Raw genomic sequence first — 19557 nt, forward strand, 5'->3', positions numbered from 1 at the left:
GATCCTTGGTAAGTTGAAGTGATTTACCCAAGATCATAGTTTTTAAAGATGACATGGGTCTAGAAATCAGGTCACCTGACTCCAAGATCAGTGGAAAAGAAAGAGAAGGGGAAAATAGTGACAGCTTGTGAAGAGTACAAAAGCGTCAGGAATAAAGGAAACCAAAAGATGGAGAGAGTGTGTGAGGACACAGTTTGGGATATTTTTACAGCTAGTACATGGCTCAGACCTGTCCTCGGGCCTTTTTAAGTCTTTACATGGCTGTACAAATTATGACAGAAGAATTTAAGGTTACAAATTCCCTTCCATCCAAAGAATCTCAATTTAGGTTATATTCCCCAAACCAGAAGTACATAGTATGGTCTCAAGGACTGAGCTGTGGGTAAATACCCACCACTAAAGAATAGAATCAGCTAGTGTAGATGGTATTATGATTTAGAGCAGGCAGCAATCAACCAGGCCTTGGGGCACATCAATCTAATATACGTATGGCATTAATTACCTGGGAGTTTGTCATCAAGGAAGCAGTTCCCCGGCTGGTGGGACAGATGGGCTTGCAGAGAGCACCGTGAAGGCCAACAAGCTCCAATACAATGGGACTCCAATGGGTCCCCAAGAAGAAAGCTCCCTTCTGTTTCATCGTTGCCCCCAGGGTGAATCTCAGAGTCCTCCAAGAGAGTGCCCCAGAACACTCCTTCCCAGGCTGGAGTAGTGTGTGTTTGTTCAGACAACCATGTAGATAACATCTGAAATGGACTTACTAACCGACCCTCTTGACCCAAGCACTGAGCTCTGAAATGCATCGTACGGCTGTGTGCACGGCCTGGGGCCGGCCATCTGCTGCCCAGAGAGGGGTCTGGAGCTGAGCGTGACCACCTCACACTCCTGCAAGTGCTATTCCATCAAAACCAGCAACACTTTCACTCCAAAATAATTTCAGCGCTGTCTGCTTTAACTTGAATTAAAATGGACAGAAGAGAGACTGAACATCTGAAAGTGAACTAGCAGCCTGAGGATGCCAGCTTCAAATGTCAGCCACACAGGGCCGGCCCAAGGTGCAGGTGAAGGGTCTCAGAAATGGGACTAAGAAGATTTCTGCGCTGTGTCTCTGAGTGTAAAATGAGAAGCCAACCCTAGGTGCCACACACCGGGGAGCTCTGGGAAGCCTCCTTGGATCATCTCTCCTCTAGTGATTGGTGAGTCATTTGGGTTAATGAGCGACTGTCTTAACTGAGTTTAAGGGTATACCAGGGAGAGCCTTTCAAAGGAATGTATCTAATTACCAAACTTAAATTATTCACACCAAAGTGCCATTTTCAAATAAGCTGACTCTCCCAACCTGTTTTCATTTTATGATGGGTAAACCCTCAGAGCGTCCCTTTAAGTGGGGTGCTGTCCTGGGAAAGACTGATGACAAGGCAGGCAGATGGGAAGGCCTAAGGGCCTCCGGACAACTCTCCAGGCAATTTTTAACTAACTCTCTTCAACTCTACTTGTCCTCACCGACACTCCTCATCCATTCCTACTTGGTGACTTCAAAAGCTTGATAACTGGGATTTCTACCAGTCTGACCCACTAGCATCCTCCATTCAGCTGTAGAGATGTTGTTGGAATGTAGATTGGATATCTCTCCTCTGATTAAAATCCATCAATGGCTTCCCAAAGAATTCAAGATAAAGACCAAATTCATCAGTTTAGAAAACAAGACTCCCTGGACCCCGCCCTACTTCTCTAGCTTCTACCACACATACCCTTTGTTCTGGCTGTTCCTGGGATAGAGCTTCCTGTTCTGTGCTCTGGCCCCTACCTACAACACCCATACCTCTTTCACTACCATAGCCATTCTCCTGGACGTTCAAGGCTACCTGCTTTGGGAAGGGTTACTCCTCCCCAGTACCAAGTCAGGAGATCTAGATCCATACCTTGTGCTTGTTTCTATCACAGCAGTGGGGAGAATGCTGGGGGGTTTTAGGAAACTCTTTAAAGCTGCTTTATTGGGTACATATAAAACAACTGTTGAACATTAAAAAGTTGACTAATGTAAACAAAAAAAAAAGTTGACCAGTGTTGTTAATTATCAGAAGACTGTCCCTTGGCCTGATGAGCATGGTGTGATGGTTCCACAGTTTACGCTTTCATCCAGTTTTCTTTATTAACATTTATCTGTGTTAATCTGTTCCTCACCCTTTTTTAATAGACTTCATATTTTGCTGAGTATTTATTTTTAAGTAAAGAGTGCTCTGGCTTGCAGATTTCTATCTGGGAAGGTGATCCTCTTGGACCAAGCACACATTGCAGGAGAAACAAATAGAGAATAATGAGAGAGAAAGGGATACTGACAGCCTCGTGAATCAAGACTGGTGATTAACAGGGGTGATTAATGGGGGGAAGGAAGGTGTAGCACCAGCACCTTTACTTTTCTATTGCAGAACTGAAGGTGATGCCATTCTTAAATTCTTAAATTCCAGACACATACTGAAGCACTCAAATTATACAGTATTTATACAATCTCACTCAGTGGGTCTACTTAATGTAGAAACTAGATAAAAACAAACCCAGACAGACAACTAAATAAAAAGACTGATATAAAGACCCAAATAAAAGCATTCCAAAAAAATAGGTTTTTTAAATGGAGGAGGGGGTCCAAGACTGGGAAAACTCTGTATCACACTAAGAGCTGAACCAGCGCCTCGAGAATAGGGCTTTCTTTCTCCTCTTTTTCCTTGGAAGGCGTTCTTTTTAACTGTTCTTTCTCCAACAAGGGCTTACTGGTTACTCAGTAACAGTTTTCCTTCCTGGCAAAAAGTTGTGAATTAAAGTCCCTCAACCGCTTTGATCATTCATGTAATCATGAGTGAGGAACCGATTAACAATGACAAAATCTGGCTAATGTTTCAGATGCCTAAAGACGAAGGGCTGGACAAGATGATCTTCTGAGGTCGCATCCCAAAATTAAGCTCTCTGATCCCATGAATAGTGCCCAAGAGCACCACATAGAAGAAAAATTAATCAAGTAAAGAGATAGTAATCAAGACAATCCGAGTCATCACAAACTAAAGATTTCTGGAAATATATAAAACGAGAAATATTTCTATGTGACAAGTTTTAGGATTACTTGATCTTTATTCTCCTTTTGAGTAATTCAACATTAACTTCTGAAAACTCAAATTTTATTCTCAAGTAAATAAATATCTGAAAAATACTGTAAATAAAGATAAACTTATTTTTTTTAATTTTTAAACACTCATGGTCGAGAACCCTATTACAAATGTTTATTGTAGAATGCTGGTACTTGAATTAGGTACTAGATTTCTTACTGAAATCAAGTCTTTACATTCCAAATTTAGAGAGCATTTAAATATGGGTTGGAAACGTCTGCAAACTGAGCAATAATTACACATATATGAATCACATCATTGTTTGTCCAAACAGTACATTCACTTTCTTTATTTCCTAACTTTAACCCTAGTGTGAATTTTTTTCAAAAATGCTGTTTTAAGATAAAACTTGAAAACTACTTTTTTTTTTAGTTGAAGAATTTAAGCTGAGCCATATAACAGTAACAGCTGAGACTGTATATTTAAATTCACTGCTACACACTGCCATCTAGCAGGAAGGCAGCAAATGAAGAGTCAGGACAGCAATTTCAAAAATGGGGCAGACGTAAATGATCCTCGGATGCTAGGACATTGCCTCTGGCTTACAGGCAGGAGAGGAAGAAAGTTCTAACACTGAGGCTAGATTGCTGGCTCTGCCCCTTTATTGTGCAAATACCTGGGCTGCTTATTCAATGCAGATAATAGCCAGGACCCACTTAAGAGTCCCCGTTGGGAGACCACGTGGAACAGGCAGGAGAAACAATGCCCTAGTTGTAGAGTGACATCACTAACGAGCCCACCAGTGGTCATGAGCTTCTAGGGTGGCTCATCTTCAGAGAAGGAAGGATGTATAAGGAGATTGAGGTCCTGAAGACCAACTTGCCAGATTCAAAATTACAAGCAGCCCTCAAATGAAATGAACAATCCAAGTCACGACATGCATACTACTCTCCCCGACTATCGCAGGGCGCTGTGACAGTTGGGGCCTGCTGGAGCAAAACAGTCATTTTGCGCGGCATTTGCTGTATATTAAGGAAGGGTTAAAAGATCCCCCCAAAATGTCTTGAAATCACACCAATGTTCTTTTTATCCAGTACACTAGCTGAGTCCTGAGGGCTAATCAGGTGCAGAAATACTTAAGAAATGGCTTGCATACGATAAGCAAAGCCTGCAGTGCCGGGGACTCCCGCGTAGCATCTTCTCCGTTCAACAGGCAATGCTCTCTGCAGCTCGACAGCCAGAATCGCTCCTACTGCAGCACACAAATTTAGCAACAAGTGATTCTCAGTCAAGACGCGGGGAAGAAGGAAGCCGTTCACAAAGCACAGAGGCGGAGTTAGGTTCTGGAATTGGTGGGGCTGGGAAGATCGTGGCAGACGGGGAGGTACGCGAAAACCTTCCTTGGGAGGGGGGTGGGGGTGGGGGTGGAGGCGACGGGAACCCGCGCGCTTCCCGGGGCTCCCGCCGAGGCCCCTGCTCATCACCTGCCTCCCACCTGTGCTTTTCAGCAGCCAGATGGGTTTGCATCTCAGGCAGTGTCCCTGGAAAGCACTGCCCAAGGCTTCCCAAAGCAGACTTGGATTCCTTCTCAGCACACTGCTCCGCCTTCCTCCGACACACACTCCCGTCTGGGCACAAAGAGGTTTCCTACGGCGGTGAGTCCGGTGGGCAGCGTCCCAGCTCCCGCGCGCGTCAGCCAAGTCTCTTTTCGTTTCTCGGCACCGAGACTCTGCTCCCACCAAGCCACTGCTCAAGCCAGGAGAGACCCAGACGTTCACACTCACCTCGTCACGGAGAAGTAGGCTCCCACGGCAGGCTGCAGCCCCGCGGTTTTTCACTTTCAGTTTGCGCCCGGCCGGAGCTCAGGCGAAGACTCGGAGAGGAGAGTTGGGAAAGGGGATAACCCTCGGCGCGTCCAGGCCCAGCGATCCTGGATCCGGGTTTTCATGGATGCCCCTTTAAAAGCCTGCGGCACCTCGGTTCTGGGGAAACACCCGCCCGCCCCTCACTTGCCAGCCCGGGGCGCGCAACCCTCTCAAGTTCCTGGGAGGCTCCTGAGACCCTCTTTCTTCTGCTTCTCAAACTCTAAGAGTGGAGCCCCTTCAAAGTCACCTATTCAGGAAAATTGAGAACCTTTTAAGCAAAGCACAGGCCTGGGTACCTTTAATCAGCTGCCAGTGTTTGGTGGGCTGAGCAGGATGATCATTTAGCTCTATTTCACTGGACAAGGAACACTGACTTTTAGCTACTGAATTCCAAATTCAGAGAACCCAATCAAAATTATTTTGGCCTAGTGTAGACAGGAAGTGATAAACCTAGGGAGGTCTTTCAAGACCTTGGGAGGGCCGGGACTGAGGTGAGGCGTCTAGGGATCAAAATTTGACGAGGGATTGACCCTCAGAGTCATGCACATGCTGGGCACACTTGCAGGAACCTGTCAGTGATTGCTGCCACAGGCCTGCCCCACTCTCCTCCAGGTCCTGAGAGCTCCAGTGCCAAGCACCTCAGTTAACTTCTCTGCAAAAGCAGGTTGCTAATAATGATATCAACTTCTAGAGAACACCAAACACAAAGGGAAAGACTGATAAACTGGATGTCATTAAAAGTAAGAAATACTGGGGCTTCCCTGGTGGCGCAGTGGTTGAGAATCCGCCTGCCAATGCAGGGGACACAGGTTCGAGCCCTGGTCTGGGAAGATCCCACATGCCGTGGAGCAACTGGGCCCGTGAGCCACAGCTACTGAGCCTGCGCGTCTGGAGCCTGTGCTCCGCAACAAGAGAGGCCACGATAGTGACAGGCCCGCGCACCGCGATGAAGAGTGGCCCCCGCTCTCCGCAACTAGAGAAAGCCCTCGCACAGAAACGAAGACCCAACACAGCCATAAATAAATAAATAAAATTTTTTAAAAAAAGGTAAGAAATACTGTTCATCAAAAGACACTATTAAAAGAATTGGAAACAATCCAGGGAGTAGGTGAAGAAATCTGCAATCGATTTATCAAACAAAGAATTCATATTCAGAATAAAGCAAGAACATCTACAGTGCAATAAGGAAAATACAATCCAATAGAAAGGGGGAGGGAAGGGACCAAAGACACACAGCACTTCACCAAAGAGGAATCCAAATAGCCAATGAGTACGTGAAAAGATGCTTAACTTCGTTAACCATCAGGGAAATGCAACGTAACACAACAATCGTATACTACTACACACCCGCCAAAATGGCTACAGATTTTAAAACTGATAATACAGAGCAAAGGCAAAGCTGTGGAACACATGGAACTCTTGTGCACTCTTAGTGGGATGTAATTGTTACAGCCACTTTGGAAAACTTGTCTATCAGTATTTACTAGAGTCAAATATGTACTTGCTTTGTGATCCACAACTTTACTCCAAGGTACATGCCTAGAAAACATGCATACATATGTACATCAAAAGACAGGTATACGGGGCCACAAAACACACCTTAACATATTTCAAAGAATAGACATCATACAAAATATGGTCTTAGACCACAACAGAATTAAACCAATTAAATCAGTAACAGAAATATTCTAAAATACTTGGCAATATTTTGGAACATCCCCAGATATTTGAAGATAAAACGACACACTTCTAAATAACACATGGGTCAAAGAAAAATTCTCCAGAGAAATCAAACTATTTCGAACCAAATGAAAATGAAAATATAACCTATCAAAATTTGTGGGATGCAGTGGAAGCAGAGCTTAGAGGGAAAATTGTAACACTGAATTATATCATTGAATGTTAGAAAAGAAAACATCTAAAACCAATATGCTAAGCTTCCACTGTAGGAAACTAAAGAAAGAGGAGCAAATTAAATTCAAAGTAAGCAGAAGAGAAGAAATAATAAAAATCAGAGCAGAAATCAATGAAATTGAAAGCATGGAATTAGCAGAAAATCAATGAAACCAAAAGCTGGTTCTTTGAAAAGATCAATAAAATTGACAAACCTTTACCTAGGCTAACCAGTAAAAAAGGGAGAAGACACAAATTACTAATATCAGAAATAAAAGAGGGGCTATCACTACCAGCCCCATGGACATTAAAAGATAATAAAGGTCAAGAGAATAAGACAAGTCCAGACTAGGAGAAAATATTTGCAAAAGTTATATATGATAGAGTCCGGTTATCCAAAATATACAAAGAACTCTTAACACTCAACAATAAGAAAGCAAACAACCCAATTAAAAAACGGGCAAAAGACCTGGACATATCACCAAGGAAAATATATAGATGGCAGATCAGCATATGAAAAGATGGTCAACGTAATGTCATCTTGACTACTGTAATACCTTCCCAACAGCTCCCTGCTTTCACACTTGCCTCCACATGACAGCCAGAGTGATCCTTTCAAATCACAAATCAGGGTTTCCCTGGTGGCGCAGTGGTTGAGAACCTGCCTGCCAATGCAGGGGACACGGGTTCGAGCCCTGGTCTGGGAAGATCCCACGTGCCACAGAGCAACTAGGCCCGTGAGCCACAACTACTGAGCCTGCGCGTCTGGAGCCTGTGCTCCACAACAAGAGAGGCCGCGATGGTGAGAGGCCCGCGCACCGCGATGAAGAGTGGTCCCCACTTGCCACAACTAGAGAAAGCCCTTGCACAGAAACGAAGACCCAACACAGTCATAAATAAATAAATAAATAAATAAATAAATAAATAAAAGACCGTGAATTTCAAAAAAAAATTATTAAAAAAAAAATCACAAATCAGATCATGTCCATATTCCACTCAAAAATAGCCATGTAAAATAAAGTCATGAACTATAAGGTCTTATACGATCTGGCTTTTGGCTACTTCTCCAATTTTCTTTCCCAGTATTCTCCAGCTCACTCATTGCTTTCCACTCACACTGCCCCCTTGCTGTTCCTCAGACACACCAAGCATGCCCAAACTCAGCCCCTTTGGATTTGCTTGTTCATATGCTTAGAATGGTCGTTCCCCAGGCATTTGCATGGCTCACTTTTTACTGTTTCATATTCAGGAAATCGTAGTAGTTTGTGTTTTTCAAGGGATTGTTTCATTTCATCACAATTGTCAGATGTATGTGTGTAAATTTGTTCATAGTATTCCCTTATTATCCATTTGATATTTTTAGTGATATCCCCTGTTCCATTCCTGATATTGGAAATTTATGTCTTTTCTCTTTTTAAATTTGTCAGTCTCTACAAGTTTGTCAATTAATCTTTTCAAAGCACCAGCTCTTTGTTTCATTGATTTTCTCTATTTTCCTGTTTTCAATTTCAATGATTTCTGTCCCTATCTTTATTATTCCTCCCTTCTGCTTGCTTGCGGTTGATTTTGCTCTTCTTTCTCTTGGTTCTTGAGTCAGAAGCTTAGATTATTGGTACTTTTCCTCTTTCCTAATGTATTTGCATTTAATGCCATAAATTTTTCTCTCAGCACTGCATTAGCTGTGTCCCACGAATTTTGAGATGTTGTATTTTTAATTTTCATTCAGTTCAATGTATGCGTTGATTTCCCTTGGGACTACATTGATTATTTATAAATATATTATTTACTTTCCACGTGTTTGGAAAATTTCCTGTTATTCTTCCAGTTATTAATCTCTAGTCTGATTCCATTGTAGGCAGATAACATACTCTGTATGATTTCAATTCTTTTTAAATTTGTTGAGGTTTGTTTTATGGCTCAGGATATGGTCTATCTTGGTATATGTTCCATGTACACTTGAAAAGAATGCATTCTATTGTTGAATGGAGTAATTTATAAATGTTGATGAGATCACATTGGTTCATGGTGTTGTTGAGGTCTTCTATATGCTTGCTGCTTCTCTGTCTAGTTGTTCTATCAATTATTGAAGTGTTCAGCTAAAATTGTGCATTTGTCTATTTCTTCTTTCAGTTCTATCAGTTTTTGCTGTATATATTGAGCAGCTCTTTTGTTTGGTGCACACACATTTAGGTTGCTTTATTTCCCTTTACATTTCTTTACCCTTCACCATTTATAACATAATTGTCTTAAGTACTTCCTCTACATACATTTAGAACCACATTAAACAATGTTATAACTTTTGCTTTAACTGTCAAACATAATTTAGAACATTCGAGAAGCAAAACCTACTGTATTTATCCATAATTTTTCTTACCACGTTCTTTCTTCCCTCCTGATATTCCAATGTTGATCATTTCTGTTTAGAGAAGTTCCTTTACCCACTCTTTTAGGATACATTTACCAGCGACAAATTCTCTTAGTTTTTCATCTCAGCATGTCTTGATTTCTCCTTCATTCCATATTTTTACTGGTTATAGGATTCTAGGTTGGGGTTCTGTCCCATTTCAGAGTTGGGACCAAAATCTTAGGGGCATTTTCTTCTTTTGTCATCTCTGTCATAGTATCTGACCCAGGCCTCGTGGATTCACAGACACATCTAACTCAAATGTAGTCCTGCTTGGGAGATGTCCAGAGCTTTAATCTGTTTTACTAGTATTTTTTATTTTTTAAAGGTGGCTTACTGCTCTGACCCCCAGTTGGCACACATGTCCTTTTTTTTTACCAGGTGGCATAAAGGTTGGAGGCATTGTGGCAGGCGAGGAATAAAAGTTCTCTAAAACCCCCAACCCCCTAAAAGGCTTATATTCTTTTACATTTTTAGGAGTTGTATAGTCTTGTATTTTACCAAAAACCGTGTTGGGGATAACTTGCATCTTATCTGACCAAATGACTTTCAGAACCTTATATGGTGTCTGGAGCTTTAATTTTCCCCAGGTTCACTGTCCATCTTTTTTTTTTTCCCCATATGTTTCAGCAAAGCCTACAAAGTGTCCTGCAACAGAGGCAAGTCTTCACGTGTTAATATTATATCATTAATGTAACTGGCCTGTTTTACTAATGTGAGGAAGGAGATCAGGGGCAGGTCTTGGGTTACCATCCCAAGACATATGGGTAACCTGTGTAGGTAACCTGGGGGAAGCACTTGAAAGGTTTATTATTTATTGTCTTTCCCACGTGAAGGCAAGTTGATCATAGTTATCAGAAATGTGTACTTGTTGGAGCTTTTTTTTTTTTTTTTTTATAAATCTCTTTGAAGGTGAAGTACCTTTGTTTTGTAGAAACACCTTTGTAAAAGCATCACAGTAAAACAATAACTGTCTGTAAATGATAAAAGACTTTAAAATAGCCATGGTTAAAGAGCTGATAAAAATTTTTTAAACACAAAATCTTTGTATTCTAGGCAGACTATATTAAAGGTAAAGAAAAACCTTTGTTCACAATTTTTTAAAAAGCAGAGTAATAATCTAAGAAAATTTTATTCTTTTAACAGAGAGAAAACCAAATTTTAATTTTGTACCATGCACTTTTGACATTTTTTCTTAAATTTAAATAATTTAGTTTAATCTTAGCTTGACCACAAATAAATTTTTTAAAGGTTTTTCCTTCACAAATCTTTTGATTTTTACAAAACTTGTGATTTTACAAATCTTTTGTGATTTCCATAAACATTTTGTAACTTTTTATATCTCATTAGGTTTTGTCTTTTTTTAAATTTTGAAATAATAATTTTATTTTAGGACAAAATTATTATCTTTTTAATTTAAAACATGTCCTTTATATCTGTGGACAAAAAGATGCCTGACATTCCAGTAAACAACAAATGTTCCCCACCATCAGGCCATCAGCTACCACAGTCACCCCTGATGGTGCACCCTGAGGGGAACTCAGGATGGAGGAAAACAGGATACTGGCCCTAGATACTTAAGTGCGTATCAGTGGAAAAATTTCAGTGAACCCAGATGCTTGCATCTTCCCATACATAGAAAAGCACTAAAATCATTAACTTGAGATGTCTGTTTTTGTGATTAGCAGTAATCTTTTGAGGTTTGACTACACAGTTTTTGTGTTTGTTTTGGTTTGTTTGTTTGTTGCAAAAACTCCTATATTTAGGCTCCTCCCTTACCTCTTTGCAACAGTTCCTCACTAATGCCCTCCAATAAAACATAATTCTCAGCTTTTACGTTGTGCAACTTTTTTTATCTAAAAACAAAACACATTTTATTTTCTTTACCAGAAGTGCATCTCACCCTTCTTTTACCAGAAACACACATTCTACTTTTTATTATGAAAAAGCGCTCCACCCACTCACCCATCCCTTTTAAGTATCTATGGGCAATGTTTTGTTTAACTCCTGGGGTGTTTACATTTTTAAAACATGGTAAGGTTTACAACCACAAGGGACAGAGAAAAAAATGTAAGTTTTCTCCTAGGCTTTGGGGTAATTGTTATTTAAAGTTTCCCTTTGTATTAGGAGTCAGATGGCAAGAGGCTTTTTGTTCTTTTCTCATCAATCACTGCAACATCCTCCCCTTTGTTTTCTTCTTCTTCCTAGAAACTCCACCTCTTAGTATCCTAACCAGGTTTTGTCACAAGCTCAGGTCTCTAAACTTACCAACCTGCTCTCCCAGCCTGTGTGTCAGCCCAGAGCTAGCAGAGCCGTGGATACTGCACATCCTTCCGTACCTCAGCTCTTCCTTTAACGTCTTAACTTTCATTTCAGCCTCTAGTTGGGCATCGATGTCCAGCCCAAACTGCCCCCAGTAGAGGCCAGCCCCCTGTGGCAGCCACAAGTTTCCCTTCTTTGTCACAGGGCGCTCTGCACAGTTCCTGAAACAGCGCATGGCAGCAGCCGGCGTTCTCAGGGCGCCCCCGTACTCCTGCATTGGCCCACAGGCATCCCACACATCGGCCACGCCCGCCCACGGAGAGGTGGAGGGCCCACCTGGGATCTCCCCTGTGGATCCCTCTTTCCTACAGCCCATTTCTTTGGTCTCCTGGCTCACTCTTCCGCTGTTGGTTCGCAGCCTCCCAGGGAGCTTCCTGGGTGAAACGTGAAATCACCACCCCACCCCAGCACCACCGCCACCATAAGCAGGCAAGGGAGAAACCAAAGAGGCAGACCGCTCCAGACTGGTGGGCAGCAGGTTCAGTAAGCAAAGGAACTTACATCGGAGGCTGTAAGACAAGCAGATTTCCGTACCCACCCACCAAATCTTACAAGTTTACGCAGAAGTTTACCTGGGCTTGGTCATGTACACAGTCCACGTGGTCTCAACATTGCATGACTGTTTCCAGGCTGTGTCCCTGGGCAGCTTCTAGATTGGGGAAGGCAAGCGGAGGGCACATTTCAAGGACAGGGGAGGGAGTGAGCAGCCGCTGAATGCCCGGGTCCAGCTTGAAGGCCAAACCTGGGGTCACGTCTTTCTGATGACCTTTCCCAACACATGGCTATGATGTCATCCAACATATTCTTACATCCTTCCTATTTCACGCAAAATGATATTTAAATCATGAAACTTAATCAGATTCAAAATCAGATTGGTTTTTGGTGAGGATACTTCATAAGTGGAGTTGTGTAGATTGCATATATCATATCAGAATAAGAATTTTGGTTTATCCTCTCCATCTGCGATTTTATGATTGATGGGGTGTACTTTGGACATTCTGCTGATGTAAAATGGTATCTAGTTATATTTGTAATTCAAGTTTCACAATTATAAATTAGAATGAGCACATCGTTTCCTGTGTTAATTGACCATCTGTGTTTCTTTTCCTGTGATGTACCTATTCACATATTTTGTCCACTTTCTGTTGATGTTTCTCTTTTTTATTGATTAGTAGAAATTCATCATGTGTTCAGGATTCTAATTCTTCTTCAATAATATACATTTCAAATTGCTTATAGTCTGTTTTTTCTTTTCATTTTATTATGACTTTTTAAAAATTAATTAAGTAATTAATTTTTATTTTTGGCTGTGTTGGGTCTTTGTTGCTGCGTGCGGGGTTTCTCTAGTTGTGGTGAGCGGGCGCTACTCTTCGTTGTGGTGCGCAGGCTTCTCATTGCAGTGGCTTCTCTTGTTGCAGAGCACGGGCTATAGGTGCGCAGGCTTCAGTAGTTGCGGGCATGGGCTCAGTAGTTGTGTCGCTCAGTCTCAGTAGTTGTGGTGCACAGGCTTAGTTGCTCCACGGCATGTGGGATCTTCCTGGACCAGGGATCGAACCTGTGTCCCCTGCATTGGCAGGCGGATTCTTAACCACTGCGCCACCAGGGAAGTCCCTTTATTATGACTTTTAATGCCCACAAGCCTTTCATTTTTGTGAAAGGTCATAATTACTAATCTTTTCCTTCATGGTCTGTGCTATTTGTATCCTAATTAAGAAATCTTTTTCTACATTGAGATCATAATGATATCCTCCTCTATTTTCTTTTTAATATTTTGTTTTCACATTTAGGTCTTTATTCTTCTATGAAATAAATTTTTATATGTATAATACAATATCCAATTTTATCTTTTTCCACATGAATGACCCATTGTCCCAACACAACTTATTCATAATTCATCCAGTCTGCACTAATCAGCAATGCCACCTCTGTCATATATTGGCTTTCCTTCTATGAGTAGAAATGTTTCTGGTTCTCTGTTCTGTTCCACTATTCTCTTTCTAAAACTTGGTGACATTGCACATTGCTGCAAATACTATATCTTTAAAATAAATTTTAATATCTTGTCAGGAAATGGTATTCACCTTGTTCATCTGTTCCGTGCCTCACAATTAGGTGTTTTGTAGCAGGACAGCTATCTCCCTTGAAGGTGGTTGATATTACCATTGTTAAAAATTATCAAGAAAGGCTCCAAAGTAGTCTAACTTATTTCTGACCCACCCTACTACCAAGAACAATTGTTAAAGCTGACAAAATATGATGAAAAGATGACAAAATATGAACACTTGTCAGGCTTACATCCTGAAGGGAAGGGAAAGCCACAGAGGTGAGCCCACTTATACCCTCAAGGAACCTACATTTTGAAGGTGGCATCCCAAAGGCCTAGAAGGTGAGCAGAAATATGTAGCTGAAAGGATGTTGAGATGCTGAGCAAAGCTTTCAACAGTTTCACAGGGCTGTGGAGAGGAAAAATGGTCCAGGAACCATTGAAAAGGAGGGCAATATATAACTGACTATAATACAATTTAAGAGACATATGAGACATGTTGAAAAGTTCTAACAGAAGTGTCTTAGTCAATTTTCTACTGATAATAATTGCAATGATAACTCATTCCATAACGTTTTTTTCTTAATACATAGAGCTTTAAGATTACAGGATATTTTTTTAAAACTATTTCAATTTGTAACAATATTTCTGGTAGGGAATATGATAGGATAATCAATAAAGCACTTCTCAAGATTAAAAATATATTACATTAGGATAAAATTCTGTTGAGGAAATAGAATATATTTTTGTTCAAGAAGAAGGGGAACTATATAATATTTCTGACTGTTAGGGTTTATTCGGTTTTTTTTAATTAAAGATTTTGATTTTCAAATCTCTATGATATTTAGGTTCCAAGAATCTAAATGTAATCTTCTAAAATGTCCATGTTTATAATATACCATATATTACATAATTTTAACTATTTAAATTTACGATGAAAATTCCTAGGTATCAGTTTAATAATGTGTGATGGAGCACACAGTTTTCCAAAATTATTTTAGGGAGCACCCCAGAAAAAATGTCAACATTACAGCTCTAAGGTGATCTCACCAGGTTCATGGTTTTAAATGAGCTCCAAATGTATATCTATAGTGCTATTTCTCCCCTGAATCCAGAGTTGTATACTAACTGCCTTTTCAGCATTTTCACTTGGATATCTAATTTGGCATTTTGAACTTAACAAGTCCAAAACTGACCACCCACCAAATCTGCACACTTCCCAGCACACTCTGGTCACCTAGCTAGCTGCTCAGACCCCAAATGGCAGAGTCATCATTGACTCTTTGCTTTCTCTCACATTCCACATCCAATCCATCTGCAAATCTTGTGAACCATACCTTAAAAATATATCCTACTACCTTCTAACTACCTAAATTCAACCACTGTTAACATTTGGTGCCATTTGCTTGGCCGTTCTTTCTCTGTTGGTCTATGTGTGTGTTTGTGCATATGTCTGTATACACACACACACACACCCCCCTACACATACATATTTTTTCCTATTTCTTTTAGATCCTTTGCATTTCCATATACACTTCACAATCAGCTTGTCAAATTCTATAACCATCTTATTGGGATTATGATTTAGAAGGCACCGAATCTGTAGATCAAGCAGTGGAGAACAGATTTCTTAATGATAGTGAAACATTCAAGTCTTGAACATGATATATCTTTCCACTAAAAAAATTGTCTCGACAAAGTTTTTGAAGTAGAAATCTGGTGTCAGGACTTTTGAAAGCCTCCAGTTTGTTTTACTGTGAAGGCGAGGCTGACTACACTTGTGCCTAATTCGGCCCCAGTCTGCTCCCCAGTCTCATGTCCTTCCTCTCTCCCCTTTTCTCACCACCCTCTGGCCCATACGTTCCCCGTGCTACTCCTTGATCACTCCAAGCATCTTATCTCTGGGACTCTGCATTTGCTCTTTATTTGCCTTTACAGATACTCATACGTTTTCATATGACTTATTCCCTCACTTCACTGAGGTTCCCTAGATATCATTTCCTCTGAATCCTTCTCTGATTACCCATTCTAAAAGAGCATCGCCCTTTCCACCTCTGTTCACTGACCTAGCTTTATCATTTTTTTAAATAACATTACTACTGCCTGACATCACATCATATAATTTGTTTATTTGCTTACTATCTGTCTCCTTGCTACCAAGTAAGCTCCATGAGGGCATAGATCCTATTTTTTTTTTTCACTGCTGCATCTCTAGCACCTAGAACTGTATCTGGCACATAGCAGGTGCTCCAAATTATTTGATGAATTAACTAAAGGCTTTTGGAAGGAGAGGAGTGAAAGAAAACATTTACTTCTCACTTAATAGGCTTTAGAAAATAAACTAGCCTGCATTCTTGTATTACTTGTAATTATTTTTTAAAAAATATTTCTCACTTTGAGGATGTTTCTACATTCTGCATTTCCATTTGAAGTCCTCACTCTTTAGGAGGAAAACTTGTTAAGAGCCATTTCTAAGGTTGGTTGCAAGTCAAGATTATTTACCAAAAAACTGTTACAACTAAAAAACGAACTCAGGGGGCTTCCCTGGTGGCGCAGTGGTTGAGAATCTGCCTGCCTATGCAGGGGACACGGGTTCGAGCCCTGGTCTGGGAAGATCCCACATGCCGCGGAGCAACTAGGCCCGTGAGCCACAACTACTGAGCCTGCGCGTCTGGAGCCTGTGCTCCGCAACAAGAGAGGCCACGATAGTGAGAAGCCCGCGCACCGCGATGAAGAGTGGCCCCCACTCCCCGCAACTGGAGAAAGCCCTCGCACAGAAACGAAGACCCAACACAGCCAGAAATAAATAAATAAATAAATAAATAATTAAAAAAAAAAAGAACTCAGTAAGTTGCAGAATACAAAATCAATATACAAAAACCTATTGCATTTCTATACACTAATAATGAAGTATCAAAAAGAGAAATTAAGAAAACAATCCCATCTACAATTGCATCAAAAAGAATAAAATACCTAGGAATAAATTTAACCAAGGAAGTGAAAGATCTGTACACTAAAACTGTAAGACATTAATGAAAGAAACTGAAGAAAATGCAAATAAATGGAAAGATATTCTGTGCTTATGTATTAGGAGAATTAATATTTTTAAAGTGTCCATACTACCCAAAGCAATCTACAAATTCAGTGCAATCCCTATCAAAATTCCAATGGCATTTTTCAGAGAAATAGAACAATCCTAAAATTTGTATGGAACCACAAAGACCCCAAATAGCCAAAACAATCTTGAGAAAGAAGAACAACGCTGGAGACATCATGCTCCCTGATTTCAAACTATATTATGAAGTTATAGTAATAAAAAAATAGTATGTTATTGGCATGAAAACAAACACACAGATCATTGGAACAGAATACAAAGCCCAGAAATAATCCATGCTTATATGGTCAATTTACAACAAAGAGTGAAGAGCATACAATGAAAAAAGCATTATCTCTTCAATAAATAGTGCTGGGAAAACAGGACAGCCACATTCAAAAGAGTAAAACTGGACGACTATCTTACACCATACACAAAAATCAACCCAAAATGGATTAAAGACTTGAATGTAAGACCTAAAACCATAAAGCTCCGAGAAGAAAACGTAGGTGGTAAGCTCCTTGTCATCAGTCTTGGCGATGATTTTTCAGATCTGACACCAAAAGGAAAGGCAACAGGAGCAAAAACTAACAAGTGAGACTACACTAAACTAAAAAGCTTCTGCACAGCAAAGGAAACCATCAACAAAATGAAAAGGCAGCCTACTAAAAGGGAAAACATACTTGCAAATCATGTTTGATAGGGGGTTAAAATCCAAAATATATTTTAAAAAAAACTCATACAACTCAATAGCAAATAAAACCCACAAACAATCTGATTAAAAAATGGGCAGAAAAAAAAAATGGGCAGAAGATCTGAATAGACATTTTTCCAAAGAAGACACACAAGATGGCCAACAGGTACATGAAAAGATGCTCAACATCACTAATCATCAGGGAAATGCAAATCAAAGCCACAATGAAATACCCTCTCACTCACACAAGTGTTGGTGAAAATGTGGAGAAAAGGGAACCCTCTTGCACTGTTGGTGGGAATGTAAATTGGTGCAGCCACTGTGGAGAACAATATGGAAGCTCCTCCAAAAATTAAAAATAGAACCACCATGTGATCCATAATTCCATTTCTGGGTATTTATCCAAAGAAAATGAATACACTAACTCAAAAAGATGTATGCACTCCCATATTCATTGCAGTATTATTTACAATAGCCAAGATATGGAAACAACCTAAGTGTCTATCGATGGATGAATTTAAAAAGAAAATGTAGTATATATGTGCAATGGAGTATTGCTCAGCCATAAAAAAATGAAACCCTGCCATTTGCAACAACATGGATGGACCTTGAGAGCATTACGCTAAGTTAAATAAGTCAGAGAAAGACAAATACCCTACGATCTCCCTTACATATGGAATCTCAAAACAAAACAAAACAACAGAGCTCACACAGAGAACAGATTGGTGGGGGCCAGAGGGGAGGGGTGGGATGGGGGCAAAATGCTCCCAGGGGGACAAAAGGCACAAACTTTCAGTTATAAAATAACTAAGTCATGGGGAGATTATATATATACATATGTCATGGGGATATATTATAACATATAATCAGCATGGTGACTATAGTTAATCATACTGTTGCAAACTTGAAAGTTGCTAAGAGAGTAGAATTTTTTTAAAAAATCAGAATTAGTCTGTATTCTAAAACACACACACACAATCTGTACCAATTAAATACAATAAAGTTGAAAGGGGATATAAGTTAGGTTTTCTTTTTTTAAACAGACAATAGTAAAATACTACAGTCAACTCACTATACACAAAAATCATGAACGGCAGCTTTGCATTAAAATCTCCAATATCTTACTCATAACATTTCATGTAATGTTATATGTCAATTACACCTCAATTTAAAAAAATTATTTACGGGACTCACCTGTTGGTGGTGAGCAGGGACGGAGTGTTACAGTAAATCATACTGAAAACATACACTATTTCCCCTACTTAATTCAGGGAGTGTGCTGCAGTCCAGGTGGTGAGTCTCGTCCAGCTTTGGAGTTCTTCCACATTTTCCAAACTTCCAATCAAGTTTTAAACTCGATTTTACTAACATAAAAGGGTACGGGTATTTATAGTATGACTTTCCTCTGGTCTCTAAACCGGCCTTGCATAAGGCAGTAGGCTAGTGAGAACCACCACGCTGGTTTTCTAGAAAGCAATGTAAACTATGCTTTTAACATACTGTTACCAAGTCCAAGCTCCTACTGCCCGGTGCATGGCAGGCCAATGAATCAAAAGCTGAGTTACTGAAGCAAGGAAGAGCAATTTTATTCGGAAAGCCGGCGGATGGAGAAGATAGTGGACTCAGGCTTTCTTTACACTAAAAGGGGAAGGGGTGTGGCAGATTGCTGCAAACTTCTTGGGGCCAGAATCCTTTGTTCTTGCAGCTGTCCACTAGGTCAGGTCAGGATGCTCCTATTAGCCTCCAACAAGGCAAACGTTATTCTCTGCTCTGCAACTTTTTCTCTCTATATGAATGGGAAAGGGTTACACCTTTAAAGGTCAGAGCCTTGAGGATGGGCTCTCCCGCATATTTCAGGCTACAGGCAACATTCTTTTAGTTATTAAGGTGTAGCAAAAGCAAGAGAATACAAAGGTGAACGTAAAAGAAGCAGATCCAATATGGAGTCACATTTGTTCTTCTCAGTTACAATAATACCTGCAGTCCTTGCATACACCCATTTTTCTAATGGGAAACAGTTTTGCTAAAGGTTGACTGACGTTCCCCAAAACATCTAGTAACTGAAGTTGGTTTTTATAACCTAAATTTGGCTCCCCAAACCAGTGCTAAATCAATGCTTTCTAACAGGGTGGTTCTAATGCCT

The sequence above is a fragment of the Eschrichtius robustus genome, chromosome 21 (assembly GCF_028021215.1).
Source record: "Eschrichtius robustus isolate mEscRob2 chromosome 21, mEscRob2.pri, whole genome shotgun sequence".
NCBI classification, from domain to species: domain Eukaryota; kingdom Metazoa; phylum Chordata; class Mammalia; order Artiodactyla; family Eschrichtiidae; genus Eschrichtius; species Eschrichtius robustus.